We start from the raw sequence: 19,226 nt of genomic DNA on the forward strand, positions 1-19,226 counted from the left end.
CAGATGGGTCTGTGTTAACAGTAAGCAGTTTGTTTCTTTTCAGATACTAGTTTGAATGCATATGTTATAAATCAGAACACCTTAAGATGTACTATTCTTATGTGTTGAACTTGCCATTTGTTTCATATCTCTCCTAAAAATATTCTTTCAATTGTCTTTTCACCTATAAATGTTTGGTTTGCGTCACAGATCTAGGGAAGCATTTTAAGTAGCCAGACAAGTTATTAAACTTTGCAGCATGTGAACAAGCGTCATGCAGCTACTAGAATGGAAAAGGCCAGGCTGCTGTTCTGTGCTGCAGATCTCTTATCCTCAGGCATAAAACCGGGAGAGAAAGTAAGATAAATGGGTTCTGTCTTTTCCAACTGGTTTTTATTGGAAGAGTTTCCCTGCAACTGTATTATCTGCACTGCATCATTACCTATGACATCAAGATCCTCTAATTTCAAAAGTACCCTTGTCGCAGTGAGGTGTGTAGTCGAGATGTAATGTAATGATTTGCAAAGTTTTAATAATCTAATTAGAATTCCAGAGACGTTGACAGAAATAGCATTAGTAACCATAATAAATCTCCCCTTCATCTCCACAGCTGTGATAAAACATCTTCACACCTTTTTGAGAGGATTGTCTTTAGACATTAGCCAACTCCATAGAGCTTAACAAACATCTTCCCCCTCTCTTTCCGTGAAACTAAAACCAGTTGTCAGGGTTCAATTGGAGCAAGTAGGATTTTGGATTAATTGTTCCGTTCTCAAAATTGGTCAGTCATGCAGCAGGTAACAATAGTAAACCTACTCAGTGTAGAAAAATAGGGTTACTGAAAACACCACATAGAGGCTTTCATTTTAAGATATTTCTGGGCCAGGCACGGTGGCTCATGCCTGTAATCCCAGTACTTTGGGAGGCCGAAGTGGGTGGATCACCTGAAGTCGAGAGTTTGAGACAAGCCTGGCCAACATGGTGAAACCCTGTCTCTACTAAATACAAAAATTAGCTGAGCATAGTGGTAGGCGCCTATAATCCCATCTACTCGAGAGGCTGAGGCAGGAGAATCACTTGAATCCGGGAGGCGGAGGTTGCAGTGAGCCAAAATTGCACCATTGCACTCCAGCCTGGACAACAGAGAGAGACTCTGTCTCAAAAAAAAAAAAAAAAAAAAAAAAAGATATATATTTCCATTGTTTCTTCCCAGTTCTCAGTTTCTGGAAGGGTACTAGCCCCATTCTTCAGGGCTCTTACCTCCCAAAGCCTCCACCTCATGTCATAAACTTGGGGATTAGGATTTCAACATAGGAATTTGGTTAGGGGACACAAACCTTCAGGCGACAGCAGAGGCTGCTACATATGGAAAAACGATATCTGGCTCTGGGAGGGTTGCCAAGATGCCCGGGGTGTGGTTTCAACCCTACCCTCTAAGTGGGAAGTCAGACGAGACCTGCAAAATACACTGACCTACAAAGGAAGTTCACTTATTCATTCAGCAGAAATATATTTCATGCCCACGCTGTGCAAAGCCAGGTTTGGAACACTGATTAAGACACACACAGGCCAGCTCTCATGGACCTAGAAGGGAAGTGAAGTGCTGCCTTCCTCTCCCGCCAGTCTGCCTGGTATGCAGCCCCTCCCAGCTTGTGCATTTGCTGTTTCCTCTGTCGGGAGAGTTCTTCCTTCGCTTGTGCCAAGGGTGTCTCCTTCTTATGCCTTCAGGTCTCAGCTCTTATCTTGCCTCCTTAGAAAGTTGTTTCTTAAGTATCCTATCAAATTATTCATCCCACCCTACTCCCATCACTCTCTGTTACACCATCCCAGGTTTCTTTCTTCAAAGCACTTAAATGTATCTGAAATAACTGTGTTTGTGTTTTTGGTCATATATCAGCTTCTTGGGTATCAGTTTCCTGAGGGCAGAAAACCATGCTGATGTGGCACGCTGTGTCCAGCAAATAGTAGGTACTCAGTATCTTAGTCAAATGACTGAATCAAGTAAGCATACAAATAAATAAGTGAAAAATTTCAAAATATGAAATGGGATGAAGGGAGGGAGGAACTAAAGCCCATGTGGGTATTGCCTTGATTGGGAAGAAAAAGGAGTAGGAGTATGTCATTCTTCCAAAAGGGAATGGAGGACATTAGAAATAGTTTTTAAAAAAACTGTTGTTGGAGGCCAGGGGCAGTGGCTCATGCCTATAATCCCAGAACTTTGGCAGGCTGAGGTGGGTGAATCACTTGAGCCCAGGAGTTTGAGACCAGCCTGGGCAACATGGCAAAACCTTGTCTCTACAAAAAAATACAAAAATTAACTAGGCGTGATGGTACATGCCTGTAGTCCCAGCTACTTGGGAGGCTGAGGTGGGAGGATCACCTGAGCCCAGGAGATCGAGGTTGTAGCGAGCCATGATCATGCCAGCCTGCAGCCTGGGTGACAGAGTGAGATTCTGTCTCAAAAAAAAAAAAAAGAAAGAAAAATAAAAAAGCTTTTGTTGGAACTAGAAGCATTTCGGTTGAAAGTCCTGTGAGGGATTTGAATGATCTGTTAATTTGAAGGAACATAAATAATCATGTCCTTCACAGTCTCTGGCTTGGGAACAATGATAGAGATGTGTAAAGAGAAAAATCAATATGGATTTCTCTTGCAGTTCAGAAATGACTTTTATTTCTTCAGCTCTGGGAATCATATATTAGAATGTTAATTTCTCATTAATTTTTTTTTAAACAAGAAGCATCTTAAATGTTTCTTCAGCTGAAATGTGAAGGAGTAACCTGCTCATATCAGCCAACTGTATTTGGCAGTTGGTCATTGGGGTCCTCTGTTAAGCAGACGCCAAGGTGGAATTTGAAGTGCAAGAAAGATTTTTGGCAGGGAGGGTCTGCCTGGGAAGGATCAAATGGAGAAGGACCAGGGGTTGGTGGGGAGAGCGTTTGGGCCACGCATAGTGCAGGTCTGACACCTCTGCAAGGAGAGAGGTGAGCTAGGAGGATTGGCCGAAGGCAGCTGTAAGGAAGTCTTTGCCAAGCTGTCAGAGAGCCCCAGAGCAAAGACTGCCCCTGAAAGGAGTCCTGTGTTGGCAGGAATGGCCCAGCTCTTGTTCCCCACCATGCGTTGTCATTGGCTGGAGCGTCCCAGCAAGAATAGCCTGATTGTAGATGCTGGGCAGATCCTGGAGGTGCAGCTGCTGCAGGCTGTCAGCTCAACAAGCTCCTCACAGCAGCTTGTCTCTGGAAGGGGGATCTCAGGGGTGCACGCTTAAGAGTGGCACAGAGCTTCACGTCCCCTTCCAGAGGCACCTTCCTAATCACACTCCCGTAGTGCTCAGAGATTCTTACAAACAGTCCTGGCTCATTCTGTCCATAGTTACTGAGTGCCTAATCTCAGTACACCATGAAGCTAGGCATTGAGACATGGACCTGCCCTCACCATGTATGCATATGCTTGGTAGAGATGTACAATTAAGTATGTAATGACATTAAAGTGTGGGAAGCAGCACACTTAACTCAAACTTTGGTGATTGGAGGTGGCTCAAACCAAGTGAACATTAAGACCCAAAGAGTGCATAGAGATTATCCAGACAGAGAAGGGATGCAAGCAGGACCAGTATAGATGAAGGTGTCTGTTGGTAAGAGAGGATGTGGAGAATGGTGAGAATGTGGAGAATGGATTGTTGTCATATAAAATCCACTCTTTGTCGCATGTCACAGTCTGATCGAGAAACGATTCATTGTTGTTGCATAGAATAAGAGAAGACCACACCTCAAAACAGCAATTTAAAAAAAATTTTTGCTCAACTCATGAGGCACCCACTTATCGAGCTTTTTTACTGTTCCAATTTGCTTCAAATGTCGAACTACTGTAGAATGGTTATTGCTGAGTTCTTTGGCAACTTCTCATATAGTTGTAAGAGGATCAGCTTCAATGATTGCTCTCAATTGGTCATTGTCAACTTATGCTTCTCATCTTCAAGGCTCTCTTCTCTTTTGCAGAACTTCTTAGACCACTGCTGCACTGTATGTTCATTAGCAGTTCCTGGGCCAAATGCGTTGTTGATGTTGTGAGTTATATCTGCCGTTTTACAACCCATTTTGGACTCAAATAAGAAAATTGCTCGAATTTGCTTTTTGTCTAACATCATTTCCATAGTCTAAAATAAATATAAAATAAACAGCAAGTACTAAGTCATTAGCAAAAACACAAAGTGAGAAATGTGCATTAAAATGATGTGTAACATAACCATATTTATTGAAGAATGCATTCCCGTATCATTGTTGCAAATTTGAACAGTGCAAAAACTGCAGTTCCTTTTGCACCAACCTATTTGCATCAACAATTTTACCTAACTGGTTCATGTTAAGAAATGTGTGTGGGCTGGGTGCGGTGGCTCATGCCTGTAATGTCAGCATTTTGGGAGGCCAAGGCAGGTGGATCACCTTAGGTCAGGAGTTTGAGACCAGCCTGGCCAACATGGTGAAACTCCATCTCTACTAAAAATACAATTAGCCAGACATGGTGGCATGCATCTGTAATCCCAGCTACTTGGGAGGCTGAGGCAGGAGAATCACTTGAATCCGGGAGGCAGAATTTACAGTTAGCTGAGGCTGCGCCATTGTACTCCAGCCTCAGTGACAAGGGCAAAGCTCCAAAAAAAAAAAAAAAAGAAAGAAAGAAAGAAAGAAAAGAAATATATGTGCATTATACGTCGCTTCTCATCCTTTCGGCTAAGATCGAGTATGTGTGCGTTATGTCCTGTGTCAGTTAAAAGGTTTGTGTTTTTTCTTTTCATGTTGTTGGAATACATAATTTGTCTTCCTTTTTATAGTGCTCACTCCAGGAAAATCCAGCAGGCTGTTTGTGTACACACACATATACTGTGAAAAGGCTTCAAAACACCATCCTCTTGTGTCAGTCGTCTAAAACGGACCACTTTTGTATTCCTGATAGGAAACTTGCCTGTGGTGATTGCTTGGTATTTTATCATTGTCTGCTTGTCCTCTTTTCCCACCCCTTCCTCACTGTCACTTCCCTCTACTGGAGAATGTACCATCTTAGTGAGGTGTAATAGGCTTCTTTTTCTTTCAGAGGAAGTGTGAGGGGGACAGTCAGAAATTGCCACAGACAGCTGGGTACAGTGGCTCACACTTGTAATCCCAGCACTTTGGGAGGCTGAGGTGGGTGGATCACCTGAGGTCAGGAGTTCGAGACCAGCCTAGTCAACATGTTGAAACCCCATCTCTACTACAAAAATTAGCCAGGCTTGGTGGCGGGCACCTGTAATCTTAGCTACTCGGGAGGCTGAGGCAGGAGAATCGCTTGAACCTGAGAGGCGAAGTTTCCAGGGAACTGAGATCGCCCCACTGCACTCCAGCCTGGGAGACAGAGGGTGACTCTGTCCCCCCTTCCCCCAGAAAAAAGCCAAAAAGAAAGAAATTGCCACAGACATAATGAAATCTTCTGCTGGTCAGAGCTAGACGGCTGCTCTCTCTGGGTCTTCCCTTCCCTGGCTCTTCCAAGAAAGCTATCAGTGAAAGGACAAATAAGTTATCACCTGAGAACTCGCTTCTATTAGTGTCACAAAATGAGGCTCTTGCAAGCTTTTCTTGTCGAAACACGGCACTGGCAGTTGTGTTTATGACAAGATCAAAACTTTTCTTGCAGACCAGCTTTCTCATGTGACTAGTCTGTTCACTTGGCTCACATTTGGGGTCTCCCTCCACCTTTTTGCCCCTGCCCTGGGACACCCATCATCTCACCAAATCTATGGACAAAGCCCTAGAATAGCTAGAGTCACTCCAGGCCTCTAGCAAAAAAGGAAGAAATAACAGTGAATTTGCAAATATGCATTGACTGCCCTGCCAAGCATTTCCAGAGAGTAGAGAAAGCTATCTGAGAAACTCCACATCATTCACCTTTCCGTATTCCACCTGCTGGGACTGAAGTTTCTACAATGCAGAGTAACGGAGTGTCATCTCCAGGTCAGTCCTCTGAATTCCTTCTAGAACAGTGGGTAGACTTCATCTTATACAATTGCTGTTGCATCACCAGCCACACATTCACTGTATAAAAAGAAACCAGCCCCAGGGTATGGTGCTGCCTGCACTGTTCCCCTGCTGGGGATGCACTTGGTTCAGCCCCTTCAGAAGACCATGTACCTATTTCTGCTGACGTTACACATGCACCCCGCCCTCTGAGCCAGAAATACCACACTTAAGTATATCCCCAAGAAAAATATTGACAAAAGACTTGTGCATATGAGCCTTATTCATAATAACCACAAACTGAAAACAGCCTAAATGTCCATCAGTGGGAACAGGGATATAGAAGTTATAGACTATTCATACAATGGAATATTATGCCGCACTTACAAATAATGAACTATATAGATTTACACAAAAGCAAAACAGTGGGTAGTGCATGATTCCATTTATGTAAAGTGTGAGAACAGGTCCATCCACAAAATTAATCCATAGTGATGAAAGTCAGAATAGTGGGGAGGAGGGGCCGGGTGCAGTGGTTCATGCCTGTAATCCCAGCACTTTGGGAGGCCAAGGCGGGCAGATCACCTGAGGTCAGGATTTCAAGACCAGCCTGACCAACATGGTGAAACCCCTTCTCTACTAAAAATACAAAAATTAGCCAGGCATGGTGTTACGTGCCTGTAGTCCCAGCTACTCAGGAGACTGAGGCAGGAGAATCACTTGAACCCAGGAGGTGGAGGTTGCAGTGAGCCGAGATTAAGCCACTGCACTCCAGCTTGGGTGACAGACTGAGATGAGACTCGGTCTCAAAAAAAAAAAAAAAAAAAAAAAAGAGTGGGGTGGAGGAATATATTGAGTGAAAAGGAACCTGAGGAAATTTTCTTGGGTAATAAAAATATTTCTCTATCTTGATCTAGAGGATGATTGCCCAGGTATAATATAAAAATTTCCATGCTGTCCCCTTAGATTTCTGCATTTTAATGTTTGAAAATTAAAGAATAGCTCATATATATTACACATTAATTTCCCAAATATATTGCTTCCACAAAGCTTAAAAAAATTAGCAGCACATACCAAATAGTCAAATATTAAAAATCTTGACAGTGTCAAGTGTTGGCAAGGATATGAATGCAGGAACTCTCATGTTGTTAGTAAGAGGATAACTGATATGATCACTCTTTAGAAAATAGTTTGGCAGTATCTAGTAAAATGAATCTAAGAGATTCCATTTCTGTGTATGTCCCCTAGAGAAACTCATATATGTGTACCAAGAGATGTATAGGCCAGGCGCAGTGGCTCATGGCTGTGAGCCACTTTGGAGCCGAGGCAGGCAGATCACTTGAGCCCAGGAGTTTGAGACCAGCCTCAGCAACATGGTGTTTTATCTCTAGAAAAAGTAAACAAAATTAGCCTGGCATGGTGGCACCCACCTGTAGTCCCAGCTATTTTGGGGAGCTGGGGTGGGAGGATCGCTTGAGCCCAGGAGGCAGAGGTTCAGTGAGCCAAGATGGTGCCACTGCACTCCAGTCTGGGTGACAGAGCAAGACCTGGTCTTAAAAAAAAAGAAGATATGTGGCTGGCCGCAGTGGCTCACGCCTGTAACCCCAACACTGTGGGAGGACGAGGCTGGTGGATCCCTTCAGGTCAGGAGTTCGAGACCAGCCTGGCTAACGTGGCAAAACCCCGTCTCTACTAAAAAAAAAAAAAAAAAAAAAAAATTAGCTGGGTCTGGTGGTGCGTGCCTATAATCCCAGCTACTTTGGAGGCTGAGGCATGAGAATCACTTGAACCCAGGATGTTGAGGCTGCAGTGAGTCAAGACTGCACCACTGCACTCCAGCCTGGGTGACAGAGCAAGACTCTGTCTCAAAAAAAAAAGAAGACATGTGGGCAAGAATGTTTGTGGTGGTGATTTTCCTAATTACCCAAACCTAGAAATGCCTCAGGTGCCCATCATTAGCAGGCTGGATAAAGACGTAGTGGTGCAGTCATAGAATAGAACATTTCACCACGATGGGAAAGAATGGCCCACTCAACAATATGAGTGCATCCGAGATTGGTAAAGTTAAGCAAGGCAGGCTGAATGAGAACTGGCCTCAAATTCAAACCTAATCTAAAAGGAATCACCTTTGAAGTCTTTTTACGTCTTAGCAAGCTTCTGAAGAAAACACTGTGCATTCCCAAAGAAAACTTCAAAACATGAGAAAACCCAATCTTTATTGCTTAGGAGTTTATATGTAGGTGGTAAAACTTAAGAAGAAACCCAAGTGATTATTTCAAAATGAGGATGGTGGTGACTTCTTGGGGGTGGATGAGAGAGTGACAAGGGGCTGGCTGGCCGGGTAGGGGAAGGCAAGGTCTTCTCGTGTTCTGAGTGTTGGTCGCACACCCACACACCAGAGCTCACTTCAGGATCATTTTTCAACAGTACCTTGATGTTTTGCACGCCTCTCTGCATGGGTGTTATATTTCACAATCAAAGAAGACAATGATTAACATTAGAAAGGAAGAGATTCAGACATTGCTTTCCTCTGGGACACATCAAGTTCCAAGTGGCCTCACAGCAACCAAAGGGGAGTGACAGCACTTTTTAAAAACTTTTTTACCATAACTACCCCTGACAGGCTGTGTGTTCTCTCCACAAATTGATTGTGGTCCAATGAAAGAACTCTGCCTGCCTTGGAATTGTATCATTAAGAGGTAACTCTGAAAGCAAATATCTCCTTGTAGAGATTAGAAACAGGAAATCAGAAACAAAGGGGATGGGTTGTCAAGTGACAGGTTTAAACACAAAGGGCGCCTCACTGCTGCTGTGCTGGGGCATGCTTGCTCTGTCTGATTAGCCCAGCAGGGATCACTACATATTCCAGAAACCCTATGAGATACAACCACCATGGTCCCCATCATATAGAAAGGCAAGCAAAGCAGTCAGAGGCGGGGTGACTTGCCCCAGGGTCACATCATGAGAAGTGACCCAGCCCAGAGTCTTAACCCAGGTCTTCCTGACTTCAGACTGGCTCTTCTGACTCCAGGTCCTCTCCCGCTCAGATCCCTGCCAGGCTCCCCACCTACCTTTTTCCATCTTGATTGAAGCTCATCATATGGGTTTCGTTGAAGGGGCAAGTGAAGACATATTGAACAGGACCATAATCTGTCACTGTCACCCTGACACCATTGTGACTATCCTTGTGGTCCAAAAGCTCGAAATAAGCCATCTGAGGCCAAATGCCTGAAGGTTCTGAAAATGTCTTTTGTGGACTTTGGAAGAAGAGGACAAATTCTAGAACAAGCGACTTTTGGGAAAAATGAATCCTGAGGCAGAAATGTCATTATAATCCAGCAGCAAGAAAATGGAGCAGAGCTGAGTTGCTGTGAGGGGTTCTTGCCTGTTTTTGTGTGTGTGAACTGCCAAGCTCCCTAAATCAGAGTCCACACATCCTTCCATCAACTGACTGCCTAAGGTGCTGAGGGTAAAATGAACAAGATTTCCCTTGTCCTTGGAAAAATTTTAGTCTCATGAAGAATCTTTTTTTTTTTTTTTAATTTTTTTTGCCCTTGACTTTCTTAATGTAAAGACTAATGTTACTTGCATGCAAAGTAATCTCACGTTGAACCTTTGGAATGGGCTTTATTAAAAGTCTCCATTATGGAATACTTTTAAAGAAACGGAATTTTGTTATTTTTCACTTGAAGTTGGACTCTTAGGAACACAACTGAATGAGGTTTCTAGAGCAGTACTTCAAAGTTCAGGCTGGCCTGGGTTTGAATTCTGGCTCTCCAATTTGGGAGCTGTGTGACCCCAGTACAAATTACTGAACCTCTCTGTCCCTGACTTTCTGCCTTGTAAAATTAGGATAATGAAAGTGCTTATCTCACGAGTATCATCGCTAAATGCATTAAGACAGGGAAAACACAGAGAAAAGAAGGCGTGCCTGGTATGTGTTCAGTGCCCTCTAAATCAGTGGTCAGCAAACTATAATCTGCAGACCAAATCCAGCCCACTGCTTGCTTTTGTAAATAAAGTTTCATTGGAACACAGCTGTACTCACTTGTTTACATATCATCTATGGCTACTTTTGCACAACAATGGCAAACTTGAGTAGCTGTGACAGACGCACTGGCCTGCACCACCTTATGTATTTAATCTCTGGCCCTTTAAAGAAAAAGTTTGTCAATCCTACCTCATCTAAACGGTAGCTATTGTAGTAGCTCTACTAATAGTGTTGCCTGCACCCAGTAATTTGTTTATGTTGGGGCAATGTAAATACTCAGGTCATTACTTACCATTTGCTAGGCTTTACAGAGATAGGTTTCAGTTTTCATTTTGCCAAGATCATCACGTTTCAACTGAATTAATGAGGGTTCTGTTTTAAAGTTTAACTTAAAGAAATCCTCCAAATTATTTTCTCCCTTTTGAACAGGAAAACCAATGCTGTATTATCTATAGCTCACTGATAATTTTGAACATCTTAACATGCAACAAAGTTTCCCGTTTGAAGTTTGTGTTTCCAGCATTTAATTACATGGAACTTTCCTGAAATGTGCTATAAATATGCAGCACCCTGATCTTGGCTAATTGGCTCACATCTATTAAGGATCCAGGAAGGACTGATGCTTATCAGAACACGTTTGATCTCAAAATCTTCTAGAAACAGGCACACTTAAGCCATTTCCACCATTTCCTGGATTTCAGTGCATCAAAACCACCACCATAGATGTGAGCTATTTCCACTTCTTTTCTTAGCCAGGAAATGGGATGCTGTGCGACTTCTATTTTATCACTAATAGTATTGTTAACAATAATGTTAAGACGTAAAAAGACTTCAAAAGTGATTCCTTTTAGATTAGGTTTGAATTTGAGGCCAGTTCTCATTCAGCCTGCCTTGTTTGTCAATATTTTATCGTTTGAACAGGATTATGGGAACCCAGGGAAATGCCGTTTTCCTGCTTGTTTCAGTGGGATGTGAAGAGCAAAGAGAGCTCTTAAAAAAATACCTCCATTTGCCTACTGCAAAAGTGCCTGCTAAAGTGCTTGGGACTACCGTGTGTGATTTTCTTACCCTGCTCGCATGCTCTATGTATGTCACCTCAGTATAGGAGAGACAGACACTATTGCGTAGTGGGTTTGAAATCCAGTTCTGCCTTTGACTAGTCGTACAACCTGAACAAACCACTTCACCTCTTTGTGGCTCAGTTTTCTCAACTGCATCGTGAGGTAATACTAATACCAGTCTTGCTGGTTTATCCTGAGGATTCAGTGACTTACTGTACATAACTGTGCCTGGCATGTGGTAAGCACTCAGTGATAGCTGTCACCACTGCCACCAACCCCCACTGCCCATCATCATCATTATTGTTACTTGTGGACTTGAATATGGAAACCACATGATGACAGGAAATGACTGCAGAGTTCTGGGTACTGCCACCATCACTGCCCATGTAGTACAATGGAATGCATGTTGCTCAACTTAATTCGTCCATACAAAAATAAAATGAAATGATGAAGAAGATGATGATGATGATGATGATGATGACGAAGATGATTTGGGTAGCCAGTTTCTTTTGAGATCAGGGGAAAGGGTAGTGGACAAAGAACCAGGAAGTGGGTGAAAGGAAGAAGCAGCAGCCTCTCTGCTTCTGCAACTGTTAACCTCTGTCTGTGTACCTAACCCTACCTGGATGTTCTATAAATACAATCTTATTGAATCCCATCAGCAACACATTGAGGTAAGAATTCTTAATCCCATTTTATAAATAGGTAGAGTGAGGTTTTAGAGAGATGAGCGAATGTATCCCAGCCATGCAGTGGAACAGTGATTTGAACCCAGTTGTATTGGACTCTGAATCACATTTCTTTGTGCTCTGCTGGGCCAGCTTCTAAGTCCCAGCATCGACTAACTTTCTGATAACTGTCAAAAGCACTTAACTCTTGTATATCTTGGTTTTCCTTTGTGAATTAGGTCATTGACTGAGCATCAAAAGGAAACTAAAAGAATGTACACGTCGTGTCAGTTATGGCCACCAGAACCCTGTAGGGGAGAAAGGCAATCAATGAAACTGTTCAGTGATAATATTGGGTTTTTGTCACTGTATGACTCTATATAATTTAAATGTCATGTTCATTTCCTTAATTGTTGACAAGACTGCTATCTTTATGTGCTTTCTCTTTGGAAATATTAATGTCAACATACATTTCATTTAAACATCAACCCTTAAATCAAAATGCCATCCTTGGTCAGCTGAAACCTCTAATAAAGTTGGAGGAGGCTAGATGTCTTAGATGTCTTTGAACCCTATGAGGTGGCTATTCATGACCTTGGATTGCCCTTCTCCAGGTGCTTCAAGACAGGGATCTGATTAATAAGGTGGACTGTCTCCCTCCCAGGCCACCTGGTTCAGACCCCACAGCACTAGTTATTCATGCCATAGTATGGGCCCCGGGATTTTCTCTGGACTGTGCCTGTAAGGAAGGCCATGAGGCATGCATTTAATCCTCTGCCTACTGATGGAGAGTGTTTCACAGGCAAAAGTAAATTCCATACCTCCATCACTGCATGGAGTTGGCCCTATTCATGCTCATATGTATTGCCTGTTGCTTTTAAAAAAAAAAAAAATACGCCGCCCTCATATAGGAGTGCAGGGGTTGGCAAAATTTCTCTGTAAGGTGACTGATAGCAAATATTTTAAGCTCTGTCAGCCATATATTCTCTGTTGCAACTACTCAACTCTGCAGTGGTAGCCTGAAAGCATCCGTAGACAATGCATAAACAAATGAGCTGTGTACCAACAGAACTTCATTTACAAAAGTAGGCACTAGGCCAGATTTGGCCCATGTACCATAGTTTGCCCACTTTTGACTTAGAGATATGTCGTGAGTTAGTTTGGTCAATTTCTTTTAGCCATGTATGAAAGACCTACTTTATAAAGTGCTACGTTGGGTGCTGGGGATAAGGTCAGGAGGCATGGTCTTGCTGCAACAGAGCCTACAACCTGTCAAAGAGACCATGTTAGCCAATTACGCAGACTGAAACCCAGGTCTTAACAACCTATGACCTTGGGTAAGTTCTCAGCCCTCACTAGGATGTTGATTCCTACTTCACAGGGTTATGAAGCTTCACTTAGAGAAAGGCCACAGCAGGGCCTGGCACCCAGTTTCTGAACCGTAAGTGTGAACTGGGAAAAGGAGGCAAACTGAAGCAAATCCCACAGTGTGGAATGGAGTCTTGGGGTGCAGGTCAGTGAAGGGTAAACTGAGGCTAGAGAACCCAGTCACTGTAAACAGATGAGAGTCAATGCTGCTGCCGCCTGGCCCTATGCACATCCTTTACTGTGGTCACATAAAACAACAAGCTCTAGACCTGGCTTCTACTAGACTCAGAAAGTTGACGGGGCCCTTTGCTGTGAGTCCTACTGAATAATGTCAGTATCTTAGTTAATCAATTCTGCGACTCTCATGTCTTCATTTTTTAACAACTCTAAAATTGGGATGCATCTTTGAGTTCATATCAAGTCATTGTTTAATTAGCAACATGTTTCCTTTATTAGTGGTATTGGAATAATGATGCATCTCACGATTGATGTTGACTTAGAGATGAGGAAAACAGTATCTAGGACTTGTTTGTTATTTAAAATATACCAATAGCTACTGTGCTTGTTTGTTTCTTCATTCTCTTTTCACATAATTATTAGGCACCTACTGTGTTCTGGGGAAGTGTTTTAGCTGCTGGATATATGTACAGGCAAGGTCTTCGCTCTTGTGGAATAATCAAGCTGTTGTGGCAGACAGTAAACAAAGGAATGCTGGAAAGGAAATGAAGGTGTGATGCAGAAAGTTAATAACAAGCCGGGCGTGGTGGCTCACGCCTGTAATCCTAACACTTTGGGAGGCTGAGCCAGGTGGCAGGAGTTCAAGACCAGCCTGGCTAACATGGTGAAACCCCGTCTCTACTAAAAATAGAAAAAAATTAGCCAGGCATGGTGGTGCACACCTGTAGTTCAAGCTACTCGGGAGGCTGAGGCAAGATAATCACTTCAACCCGGGAGGTGGAGGTTGCAATGAGCCGAGATCGTGCTACTGCACTCCAGCCTGGGTGACAGAACAAGACTCTGTCTCAAAAATAAATAAATAAATAACAGAGAAAACATACTGAGATGGGGGGCTCAGGCAGTGACATTTGAACTCAGACATGAAGGATGAAAAGGAATCATCTCTATGGAGGGTGGTGGGAGGGGAAGCATTCCAGGCAGAGGGAACAGCAAGGTGAGGAGGCAGGTAGGTGGTCAGCAAGGGAGAGAGAGGAAAATACAGGCTGCAGAGGTAGACAGGTCATGTCGGGCCCCATGGCCACTGTAAGGAGTTTGGATTTTACTCTAAATGAACCAAGAAGCCACTGGAAGATTTTAAGCTGGGCAGTGTCAGGATTAGTTTTACATTTAAAAAGCTAAAAGAGGCTGGGCGTGGGGGCCCACCACTATAATCCTAGCACTTTGGGAGGCCGAGGCAGACAGATTGCCTGAGGTGACTCAGGAGTTTGAGACCAGCCTGGGCAACATGGTGAAACCCTGTCTCTACTAAAAATACACAAAATTAGTTGGGCGTGGTGGTGTGCCTGTAGTCCCAGCTACTCGGGAGGCTGAGGCAGACAATCACTTGAACTCAGAAGGTGGAGGTGGCAGTGAGCTGAGGTCACGCCACTGCACTGCAGCCTGGGGGACAGAGCGAGACTCCGTCTCCACAAAATAAAATAAATAAATAAATAAATAGCAAGCTAAAATAGTTGCCTAGTCTTCAGTGAGATTTCCTCACCTGATCCTGCAGATGAGGACCCCAGAGCCCAGGGATCCAGAATGAGGGTGGTAGAAAGATGGGCATAAGGAGAGCCAGATCCCTTCCCATGTCACACACAGTGCAGTTGTGGTCCAGCCTCTTTCCTTGTAAACCTTGTTTTCCTCTCATATATAAGACGAAAAACTAGTGTCTTTGAGACCTCCATTTCCCCATCACCCAGTCATAACTTCAGTCTTGTGCCTGTTCCTTAAAATCATTTACTGTGAAGCCTTGCAGATGGCCCTACTTTGCAAACAGGACAGCCCCATTCCCATGCCGTCATTCCCATTACATCCTACTTATTAATGACAGAACGATGACATGCTTTGAGAATCAACACCCCGCTATAGAGAGCAAGTATTTTTGTTTGTATTTGGATCATAAAATTAACTCCCTCTGGGGTCCCCCTAGGGAGGCCTCTTTTTTTTTTTTTCCCCCCTCAAGGCAGAGTCTCACTGTGTCACCAGGCTGGAGTGCAGTGGCACGATCTTGGCTCACTGCAACCTCCACCTTCCCAGTTCAAGCGATTTTCCTGCCCCAGCCTCCCAACAAGCTGGGACTACAGGCACACGCCACCATACCTGGCTAATTTTTGTATCTTTAGATGGGGTTTTGCCAAGTTGGCCAGGTGGTCTGAAACTCCTGACCTCAGGTGACCCACCCACCTCGGCCTCCCCCAAAGTACTGGGAATACAGGCATGAGCCACTGCGCCCGGCCATCTTTGTTCTAATCTAATACTTTCTCACCTCCCTGCTGCCTTCTGGATTCTCACCCTCAGCCTCTTTCTTTCCTCCCAACTCGCCCCTGTGTTCGGCAGGCCCTCCTGTCGCCCACTGTCACACCCACCTAAGACTCCTCCCAGGTTACACACTACATTCATGGCCGGTCTAGACTTAACCCAGAGCTGCTGACTCCATGTCTAGTGTTTTACTCAGTTGTGTCACCTCTTCACAATTCTGAGTGGGATTATCAATTGTACTTATCCAAAAGCTGATTTTTTCCCCCCTCAATCCTGGGAAGTTTTGGACAGTTGATCTTTTCCTTCTGTTTTCCCTCCTGCTTACTTCACTCCAACCATTTCTCTTTAAACCAGGCAGAGTCCCTCTGCACTGGCTTTTCTCCCTTCCTGGAGTGTTCTTCTCCCCATGTAGCCATGTAGCTCAGTTCCTCACTGCCTTCAGGCTTTCAATCAAATGTTTCCTTCTCAGTGATCCTGCCCTTGAAATTGCTGTTTGCAAAACAGTGGTCAGGATAGGCCTCATTTAGAAACGGTGATTCAAATATGACTAAGTTTGCTAACAGCTGCAGAACATTTGGTCCAAAAGCAGCCGTGAATGGAGTAATGAAGAAATGTTCTGGACAGAGTGAAGAGCCAGTGCAAAGGCCCTGGGGGCAGTGTGTTCATGGGACAGCAAGGAGGCCAGTGTAGCTATACCTAAAAATCAGAAAGTAGAAGTGAATGAGGCTGCACAGGATGTAGGAACCCTTTGATACAGTCCCTGTAGAAAGTGGCTAGTCAGATATGGTCCTGAGACCAGCAGCATCCATTTTATTAAAAACGCAGAATCTCAGCTCTCATCCCAGACCTACTGGATCAGAATCTGCATTTTAACAAGCTTCCCAGATGATTTGCATGCACATTGAAGTTTAAGTGGCGCTGTCATAAATCATCTTTCATTTCTAATGACTTAATGCCCAATTCTTTCCACTATCCACTCCTTCCTTCCCTCCTTGCATAACACCAGGCAGAGGCTCGCCCTGCCCCAGTGATCTTAGGCATTTAAGGAAAAGTTAATTGCTTTTCCTCTAAAAAAAAAAAAAGTTGTGGGAAACCCTGAAGAAACCAGATAATCATTGGGCTAAAAACAGAAGCTTGGGCTTTCATACACTTTCCTAAAATTAATTGGTCCTTTGTTTAGGGAATGCCTCAGGTTTTCTTCCCCTAGAAACTACCACATCCTGTCCAAATAACCTTCCAATCTTCCAATGTAATACATTGTTTATTGGGGTGTGTGAGTGGGTGTTCAGTGCACTTCCACAATTCCTGATTACTGCACAGGTCTCTTCTATACATTGACTGTTCATCATATTTTATAAAGAGCTTTCTTTTTTTCCTATATAACCAAAGCATTGAAAATATTAGGCTATTAACATACCAAGAAATGCAATCAATCAGCTGATTATCATCTAATGTTTTAATGATCACATTTTTAATCCAATTATCCATGTTTGAATCTTTCAAATTTTCTTTAATTAAAAATTGCCTCCTGGCACTGCTATCAGAAGTACGAAATTGAACAGAATCAGCCAGATATAATTTAATGTTGAAAGGAAACTGCAAGGATAACTGGGCCACGCTGGGCTTAATGGTTGACCATGACTTTGAAGCCCTTATACAAAATTTCCTAATTGATAAGAAAAATTTAATCATCTTCAGGTATAAACCCTTTGCATTCAAATAAGGTATTTCGTTTTCCAAATAAATCTCCCCTAACTGGTTATTCATATTGTCATTCAAAATGCTTAAAAATGAAAGAAAGCGTTGGGTAAAATGTAGACTACTTAATACAGTGTGTATTTAATATAAAAGTCATACATTATTCATTTTTGCAATTTGAATAACTTTGAATTTAGCATCCCTGTTCCTCATCTTTTTCTTTGATGAACAATTAATTATTAAAATATAATATTGTCTGCATACAGCACCCGGGATCCTTGAAGGTGGAATACGAGATGCATTTCTTTTCAATTCTTTTATCTGGTAATGCACAGTACCTGCTTATTATGGTATAATGGAATGAATGGTGGTATAAATAGTTTTTCAAATATTTTTCTCAACTAGTAAGTGGCTGGGACAGGAATGTTTTGAATTCAAATGACTAATTATGATAAAAGTTGGAGGCAGAATGCACTGATCAGGATGGGCATGGAGTCACACTGCCCTTTTATAGCAAGACTTATTTAACAAGCACTATGCATGCTTACTGTGTCAAGCGCTCTCCTAAGCTCTCACCTGATGTTAACTCATTTGAGTCATACTCAGAACCTCCTTGTAATGTCAGTGTTATTATCCCATTTTACAGATGAGGAAACACACAAAGGTTAAATAACCCTTCTCAAGTCAAACCTTTAAGTAGAATAGTTAGGATTCATATCCAGGGGACCTAGCTCTAGCACTTCTCCCCATTTTATAATATCTACATTTATGAAGATTTTATTAGCCAGGCATATGGGCTCACAGCTGTAATTTCAGCACTTTGGGAGGCTAGGGCTGGAGGATTGCTTGAGGCCAGAAGTTTGGGACCAGCTTGGGCAACACAGCAAGACCTCATGTCTACTAATTTTTTTTTTTTTTTTAATTAGGCAGGCGTGGTGATACAAGCCTGTAGTCCTAGCTACTCAGGAAGCTGAGAGGGGAGGATTACTTGAGCCCAGGAGTTCAAGGCTGCAGTGCCACCACAGCCTAGTGAACAGAGTGAGAATCTGTCTCTAATTTATACAAACAAAAAAAAGATTTTATAAATGGAAGAGTTGACATTTTCAGCTGAAAAGTGCTTTATTTCTTCCTCCCAGTGGCTATACTCAGGAACCACCAGTCTTGAGTCTGGCCAGTTGAGCCCCTATGGCTTAAGCTGGCATCAGTGGACAGTACTAGAAATGCAGAGCTACCATTTCTAAAATTGTTTCTAATTTGTAATTAAGCATTGCAAGCACCCCATTTATCAGTAGAGCACTGTCAGTGGGACTGAGCAGGCAATGAAATTTTCAGAAAGATCACTGCAAACTGCTCTTCGACTTGAACTGAGATGGGGGAAAAAAGTCGAGAGTTAATTGTGTAATGTATTGCTCGTGTTAATTCTGTAATGCATTGTCATTTACTAATGGGGACACCTGAACATATAGCATAATTCCCCCCACCCCACAAGTCTGGCTATGGCTGTCAAGGTGACTTTCTGATACTTGGGATTCCTTTCCCACTTCCCACCCCCAACACTTGTGTTAAAATAGGGGCAGGCAGAATATGACCGAAGGCCAAATCCATTCTACTGTCTATTTTTGTATGGCCCCTGAGCTAAGAATGGTTTTTACATTTAATTCCTAATTAAGTGAAATGTTATTCCCCCAAAAAAGAATCATATTATTCTCATTAAGTAGATATATATTTTGAAAATTGTTCTCAGTTGTTAATAGCATTTCAAATACAGTTAATAAGATTGTGAAAGTGTGCTTGTTATTTAAGTACCTACATAACATCTTCAAATTCACCTCTTGGCCTGCAAAGCCTAAAATATTTACTCTTTGGTACTTTATAGAAAACAGTTGCTCGTTCCTAGCTTAAAACCCAAAATGAGCCAGCCTGTACCTCAGCTGGGCTTGTGCTCAGCCACATGCTTGCCTTGATAAATCTGGGCTTACAGTGGGCCAGGAACTATAC

At 42.9% G+C, this 19,226-nt stretch overlaps 1 protein-coding gene across 2 annotated transcripts in view; it reads left to right on the plus strand.

Annotated features, from left to right (window-relative positions):
• Positions 1–19,226, plus strand: part of PTPRG (protein tyrosine phosphatase receptor type G) — a 733,384-nt gene that overhangs the window by 569,833 nt on the left and 144,325 nt on the right. The window lies entirely within an intron of this gene.

The sequence above is a fragment of the Pan troglodytes genome, chromosome 2, assembly GCF_028858775.2.
Source record: "Pan troglodytes isolate AG18354 chromosome 2, NHGRI_mPanTro3-v2.0_pri, whole genome shotgun sequence".
Lineage (NCBI taxonomy): Eukaryota > Metazoa > Chordata > Mammalia > Primates > Hominidae > Pan > Pan troglodytes.